The 7865-nt window shown below is 40.5% G+C and overlaps 1 protein-coding gene across 1 annotated transcript in view; it reads right to left on the bottom strand.

Annotated features, from left to right (window-relative positions):
• The window catches only part of LOC102301975 (chemokine-like protein TAFA-2), a 93478-nt gene that overhangs the window by 37615 nt on the left and 47998 nt on the right, over nt 1-7865 (bottom strand). The gene's annotated exons all lie outside the window — the stretch shown is intronic.

Genomic DNA, 7865 nt, shown 5'->3' with positions numbered 1-7865 from the left:
GAGCTTAGAACTTTGTTTTATATCTTCCTGTTTAAAAGGGAGTTCTCCTTCCCGCTTCTCGGCCATAAGCGTACTTTGTCACAGGTGGGTCGCACCGGTCACTCGTTGCCATAACAAACAAAAAACTTCACATCACACCCTACGGCGATGATCTTGTTGGATGCGGTCGTTTCTTGGCTTTTCTTTGTTTTCTCTGTAGTATTGTAGAGTCTTTACCTTACAATATAAAGCACCTTGAAAAAACTGTTGTTGCAATTTGGTGCGATATTCTGCGTGTTTAGACATTGGCTTAATTTCATTTAATCGAAATATATACATTTGTAATAAAAAGTTGAATTGGAACAAACTTTTCCTGAAGTAGATAACTACGGAGTAGTCACGAAATGAATTAACCATTATTGTCAATAGCTAGGGATGGGTATTGATAAGATTTTCATGATTCCGATTCCATTTTCGATTCTGTTTAACGATTCGATTCTTTATCGATTCTTTTTTAAAAAGGAGAACACTAAGGTCGATTAGCTTAGAACTTTGTTTTATATCTTCTCTTTGAACAAGATAGAAATTTAGGAGTAACATGGCCTTACAAACCCAACAGTGAGATCTTAAGAGATCCAGCCTACGGCTCTTCAATGGGGTGTCACAGGGTCCCCAGGAAAAAAAATTGTAAATGTAAAATAATAAAATAAATATTCTTCTGTAGCAATAACAAAGTATAACATAAATTATTCAGTAGCAATTACACAAGAATATCCAGTAATGTCCCTGCCTACAATTAAACACATTCACTTACCGAAAATCGGGGGCATCTGCTGTGGCAAATGGGTGCAAGCCTTTTACCACAAACTTAGTCACTGCTCGGTGACATTCGTCTATCCTGGCTACAAATGCAATAACTGCCTCTCTATTCTCACGGTTTCCTAGGTGCATAACACAGACTTGAAACTTCGGTTGTATTTTATTAATTGCCCAACTTTGCTCATTCCACAAAGTCTAATCATCTCTTAACGCTTAAACTCTCCTGTTTTCATATAGCATTTACAGTCAGAGCAGGCTGCGCTTTTACTCCCCTTCCTTTCTTTTCTTTTTCCTTTTCTTTGCCTTTACGTCTCTCTCTCACAGTCTCTCTCTCTTCTCTTCTTTCCACCTCTGGCTTTGCTGCCAGCCAGCCTCAGACACACCAGGGTTTCCCTTTCATTTGGTAGTGTGAGATGGGATGAGAGACTAGTGAGGGAAGGGGTGGAAAGATGATGAGCTGTCCTGATGAATGTAGTTAGAGAGAAAGTGCTGATGCAAAGGAATTAGAAGCTAGAAGAATTAGAAGAAACAACAAGTTTCACGCAGCCGTCATAGAGACCATCAGATAACCTGTCTGAAGTAAAATAGTCATTGTGGCCTTAGCCTAAAATGGCCACACATGTAGTTAGAGAGAAAGTGCTGACAAAGTGAAATGGCAGGTTATTTAGATGAATAAAAGGTAGCGAGATAACGCGAATTAGAACGTGAAAACACAAAAATATTTCCACGCAACTCGTGCTTGATAGAGGAGACCATCAGTTATATATACGCGCTGTCTGAAGTAAAAGTGATATCAGAGGACGTCAAATGTCCACATCCAGTCCCTTAAACCACTTTTTGTCCCCATTCTGATGCTTTGTTTGAACTCCAGTGACTCTTCTTAACCATGTCTACATGCCTAAAAACATTTAGTTTTCTCTATATATGTCCTTTAACAAGCCTCTGGAAGGGTTTCAGTTACCAGACAGAATATTTTCATATATACATACACTATAAAGAGCATGGTGCTAGTCCTTAGTAACACAATCACAGCCTCACAATCCATTTTTGTTTATGTGCTACTCTGGTTCTTTAGGCAGAGGCCATGAATCACGCTGCCTCTAAGCAGAGTTCATCTTGCTGTCTGGCATCACCTTTCTGCTTTTATAGATATTCATTTGCTACACTTGGTAAAAAAAAAAAAGAAAAAAACCCCAGCTATAAACACACTGTCCTCCAGTAGAAAAACCATTTTGATTGCTTTGTGATCTTCTTGTTCAATATTTCAGCAAACAGGCAGCCTGCCTGACAGACATTAGAAACACATTTCTCCAGAATATCGGTGGAATCTTGTTTGAGCAGGAATAAGTACAGAAGATGATCCTGTGACAAACTCCAAAAGTCTAGAAGGCCTGTACCCAATCATCAGATACACTCCTGGCACGTTAATGGCTTAAAACAATACGCGCATTACCAAGGACACAGTGATTGGTGAAGGAGAGTATATGCTAATTCAGTTATTCAGTTATGAAATTTGTCAACTGTAACCGCTGATATAGAGCGAGGGAGAAAAAGAAAAACTAGCCAGAGGCTACGTAAAACCCATACTGCCGAACAAATGGGCAGATCATAAATAACATGTGTCTCTCTCGCTGTGAGGCAGCAGGACAGTCGGTGTTCAGTGGAAACCAGAGTGACAAAATACGATGTAACTGAAACTTAATAATTGTGTGAAATCATAAATACTGCTCTAACAAACAGTATTCATTGCTATGCAGCTTCCTGCTCATAAAATAATCATTTTATGATTACCGCACTGAGTGATGTTAATGTCAGCAGCTATTTGTGAGACAGTGATATTTAAAATGGGTAATTAAAAGTGATTTTCTCCCTGTCTGCCACTCGCCACCACCGATGACTCCACGTCTGTCATCAGTCAGATGTTGCAATGTAATTATATGGGAACACACACATGCACAACCTCAGTTTCAAGCAATGTGCAATCTTTTGTTTCATTTCCCAACAAAAATGATATTCATTCAACAGGTGAAGCAGGTGTGGATGATGGAGTAAGAGGGCTTTAAAGATGGAAAGTAGGATCCAGCCAAGTTCCTGACAGTGTGATCCCTCTATGGTGCCTCGTACACATACGTATTCCACCCCCACTGTTATTTTAGCTTATAACTGTAGACGAAAGGCTTGGCTTTGTTGTTGCTCTCATGCTGTAGAGTTGTGTCACAGTTAGTGAAGGAAGATTCTGGTGTTTATTATATTTATTATTCTCGTGTGTTTATTGTTCAATGATCATTTTTAATTGCCCTGGGTCAGCACGTCTCAATTTCAATAAAGTTGTATTTACAGAGGGAAAGGGACGGAAAGCGTCTGCTACATTTGCATTTATTTATTGGATTTCAAAGAGATTTAGAATGTGCTGAGTTTATTATTATTCTCATCAGAGATGAAACGATGTGCAAAGCACCGTGCTCACGTTTATCTAGCGCTGTCTGGTCCTACTGACTGCTCAAAGCACTTTTTAACCACACAGTCATGCAGCGCTTTTTATTCTGCACATTTCCAAGCACTTTATCTACCTCACATCCGTGGCCAATTTACAATCACCTATTAACCTAACATGCAGGTCTTTGGACTGTGGGAAGAAACCAGAGTACCCAGAGGAAACCCACGCAGGGAGAGTGAGAACATGCACACTCCACACAGAGGTGCTGAACCAGGAACCTTCTGGCTGGGAGGTAACATTGCTAACCGCTGCACAACTGTGCGGCTGCACGAAAATGCACAGTCTGGGCCACATGCTTAATTTAAAACATTTAGGAAGAAGAAGATTTTAAAAGAAGGAAATATTCTTTCCCAGTATGAGCAGAGCATGCCACATTAAAAGTATAATAAGTGACAGTATAATGTTCTTCTGATCATCTGTCTCACTGTCAGTAATTACTGATTTCATTCATTTGGTCTCTTTCTCTCTCATGCATGAATTCTTTAACTCGTGACCTGTGATTTAAAAGTGGAAGGAAGTGCTGGGATGTTTGTCAGCATGAAAAATTTCACATTTGTAATTTTCAGCTTGAATTTTTCACAAGCCATATGGAACCGTGTTGTAGACCAAGCATGGAGTGCAGCTTTACTGTGGAGCAGCCACTAAGGAGGGCAGACAGCCTGTCTCTGCACATCACATTAGAGAGCCTCCTTGGCCATGTATGCATATAGATGTGTGTGCACGTGGGTTTTTTATTTGTGTGTGTCCTTCCATGTGGATTTACAGAGGGTCTGTCGGCGTGCCTGACTGAATGCACATGTCCCTCTGAGCATGTGCGAGAGTAGTTTAGCACATGTGACTTCGCCTTCTATGTCTTTCTCCTTACATCTGTATTTTCCTGTCTTGGCAGTCACAATGCCTTTCAGAGTAACTTAAGTTCTTAGTAGTCTCTAATGAGTGACGATGTATAGAGATTGCAGCCTATAGACTGAGAATCAATGACTCGACAGTGTGTGGTGAAGTGATCAGCATAATCGCTGTTCCGCTTTACTTCAAAGTCCAAGCCAAGCTGTTTCTTCAAGACTATCGGCAGAACCACTGAGTCATTTAACCAAGGCCTAGACTGCAAATAAGATCTCTTCATTGTAGGAGATCTATAGTCTACTAAGTGTAAGCGTTCTGTGGTCTAGGTGTTACACATTTCGGTATAATAAAATGTGCGAATAAGGCAGAATAAACAGAAGGATTGGTGGTTTAACAGATGGAGAGGCACTAATGGCATAGAAAAGGCATCATTTTCTATTTTTCTACTCTGGCTTGAGAGATACAAAAAAGAACAGAAACTACAAAGACACACACACACACACACTCTCCTGCAGACACACACTTATATCCTGAGACTTCTTCAACCACTTCTCAGTTCCATCAGCTCTTCTCCTGAGGTTGCTGTTCCTGTCTTGTCTCCACATGCCTTGTGAAATGAATTCAAGAATGCGCATGCACACATATTCACACAAACGTGTTAATGCTGGCTGAAGTAAAACCTAGCCGGGAGACATTTGATGTATTGCCATCATGGCTGGCTGGTGTTAGGTAAGGTGGAATCCACTCACTGTTAACTTGAATCGGATTCACTTCTTGCAACAAGAGAACCGCTGATCGAAGCACACAAACCGAGCTCCTTGCTTTGTCTCTCAGGTAAACGGACCGCTGTTTTGAACATATAACCGCTTTAAAATAGGTCAATCATTACCTAAATTCAGACAATTTTCAGAAAGAACAATAAAAAATAGAAGCTAAAAAAAACTGAATAAATAAATCACAGTTTTTTTACTCCTTTCACTGTACCTGCATGATGGATATGAATAAAGTACTCGATAACCAGGTTTCACTCACGGTGCACTTTAGAAACATACCTGCCCAAGAGTTTAACGTACCATTTGTCCAGTATGTTCAGCATTTTCCTGAAGCCTTCATCGCTCGTGTTTACTCAACACATATCTTTAAATGTAATGTAATTTCAATGTGCCTATGCATTTGACGGATACACTCGTTTGCTGTACAGTTTTATGGATGATTCACGTTAGCCTCCAATGTATCATTTCTCCTGGTTTCCATGCATTAATTAACTGCAGCCTTTGGTGTTTTTTCAGGCAGTTAAATAAAATATTTGTGCTGCTATTTTGCACAGATAAAACTACAACTCTACATCACTCTTGGCAAATTATTTTGTCTTGGTTCAATTCAATTCAGTTTTATTTATATAGTGCAAAATCACAACCAAAGTCACCACAAGGCCCCCTATATTAAAAAGTAAAGACCCACAGTAATAAAGAGAAAACGCCCCATGCAACCAAGCAATTGGTGACACAGGGAAGGAAAAACTCCCTTCTAAAGAAACCTGTTCAGGGAGGGGCAGCCATCTGGTGACTGATAGACCCAGTATGACTGTGCAGCGTGCTCGAACTCTGAATCTGAACTACCGTATTTACAGAAAAAAAATGGCAATAGCCAATATTCAAGTCAAAGCTTCAAAATGGCCCAAATCAATTGGTGATGTCATAGTAGCTACATCGCCCAATTATAAATAGTCTGTGCTGACAACACTTTACATAGTCAGCATGAATCTACATTAGCTTTTGATTATCCCAAATTCTCACTGTAGAGATTGTCCAAAAAAATGTAAATCATTGCTTCAGAAATTAAACCGGCAGCCACGAATTGATTTGACTTGAACGTTTAAAGAGAGAACGGGGAGCTGTAATGGCAGTGACCACAGCCGCTCACTGGGGTACTCTTATAATGAAAGCAAAACCGAATAGCTTTAGTGACTCCCAACATTGTAATCAAATTTACTTTACATGCCCGTGTGTGTGAGTGTGTGTGTGTGTGTGTGTGTGTGTGTGTGTGTGTGAGTGTGTGTGTGAGTGTGTGTGTGTGTGTGTGTGTGTGTGTGTGTGTGTGTGTACCTCAGTGAATACATGTGCGAAAGAGAAAGAGACAGCGGGTGTGTTTTGAATTAGTGAGAGCGACAACCTTGAGGTGACCTAAAGGATTGTATTCAGTAATTATCTGATTACTCGTCTGTTTTTCCTCACTCAGACACCCTGCAACTGGATAATGCTGTAACTCACTGATCACAACCTACTTTACAATCAATTACCCATTAACAGAAGAACGGTCACAATGCACACGGGCAGACAAACGCCGCCTTTGCTGCCACCGTTTCAGAGCAAAATGTGACAAAAGAAAAACACAAAAGTGCAAATTCTAAACTTTTCCTCATCTTGTGACTTTTCTATTTATCTGCCTCACTCGCTGTTTTTCTCGTAGCTTTGTGCAGACCTCAGCACTTCGCTGAAAGCCTGGTGAAGCACCACAGTGAGAAGGTGTCTCCGTCCCCTCTCAATGTCTTTTCGCGATCCTTCCATTTATGAAAATGTTTGCCCTTGCCTTGTCAAAAATGTCTCTTTGAGAGGAGATGATGCCTGGCAGCCAGAGAACAGGAGAGTCAATCTTACACACAAACAGCCACAAAACACACACGCAAAGCCATGGATATAGGTACTCACATTTCAACAAGGACACACATTTACTACACACACACACAATCTCACAAAAAAAACCCTTCTTGTCTCCTAGAAGCGATAACATTATGAGAAATTTTCAGTTTGTACAAGGAAGGCCAAAGGAGGGGCGCACGTCCACCTAAGATGCCAGATTAAAGAAAAGATTCAGACTCATCAATCATTCTCCCTTTCAGTCGTCCCTTAATGGAACATCTGCACGAGGCAGATGTTAAGACATAAATACACTGGCTGCAATATAAATATCCTTCACGTCACTCACGTTAGATACGCAGCACCAAAAATGACAACGACAGCCAGTTCAGATGAAGGGCAGCTGGTGCACAACACTTATCACAACATGAAAGCCGAAGGCACAGCGTAACATTTTCAAGCCATCACAGCATATTATATGAAGTCAAACCGAACACGCGACACTAAAATCACTTCCTGCTTTTATCCTTAGGTGATTTTGTCATTTTCAATTATTGAGTTTGGTTGGGTAAGGTTTTTGCTTGTTTTTTTCATTTTATTAGTTACATCCAAATCTGCCCCACAAATCTTGAAATGGATTTTTCTGGGTAATACTTGTGGTTCCTGGAATATTTAAAAGCAGATCCTTTAGCTCGGGAGACAGACAGCCTTTCTGCTTTTAGGATTAGGCTTAAAACTTTCCTTTTTCAGAAATCATATAGATAAGTCTAGATCCGGTGGCCCAGAGTCCTTCCTTAGTTACACTGAACAACACTTGGGCAGGGGCTCCTGGGGGGTTCCCATCTTTTTCACTCATTATCCATTTAATAATTAGTTACTATTTACTTTGGCTTCCACAGGGTGTCTTTTGTCCTGTCTACCTCCCCTGATCCGGTCATCCAACCACAGCAGATTCCAGAGGTTTCTTCGCACTGTCACCAAGTGCTTACACATTTGTAGGGTCATATTGTCGGGTCTTTACCTTATGATATAAAATGCCTTGAGGTGGCTGTTGTTGTAAGTTAGTGCTACATAAATAAAACAGACTTGTA

This window comes from Haplochromis burtoni, unplaced genomic scaffold, assembly GCF_018398535.1.
Source record: "Haplochromis burtoni strain Fernald_Lab_line unplaced genomic scaffold, NCSU_Asbu1 Contig_9, whole genome shotgun sequence".
NCBI classification, from domain to species: Eukaryota; Metazoa; Chordata; class Actinopteri; order Cichliformes; family Cichlidae; genus Haplochromis; species Haplochromis burtoni.
This window is presented reverse-complemented; position numbering and strand designations above follow the sequence as displayed.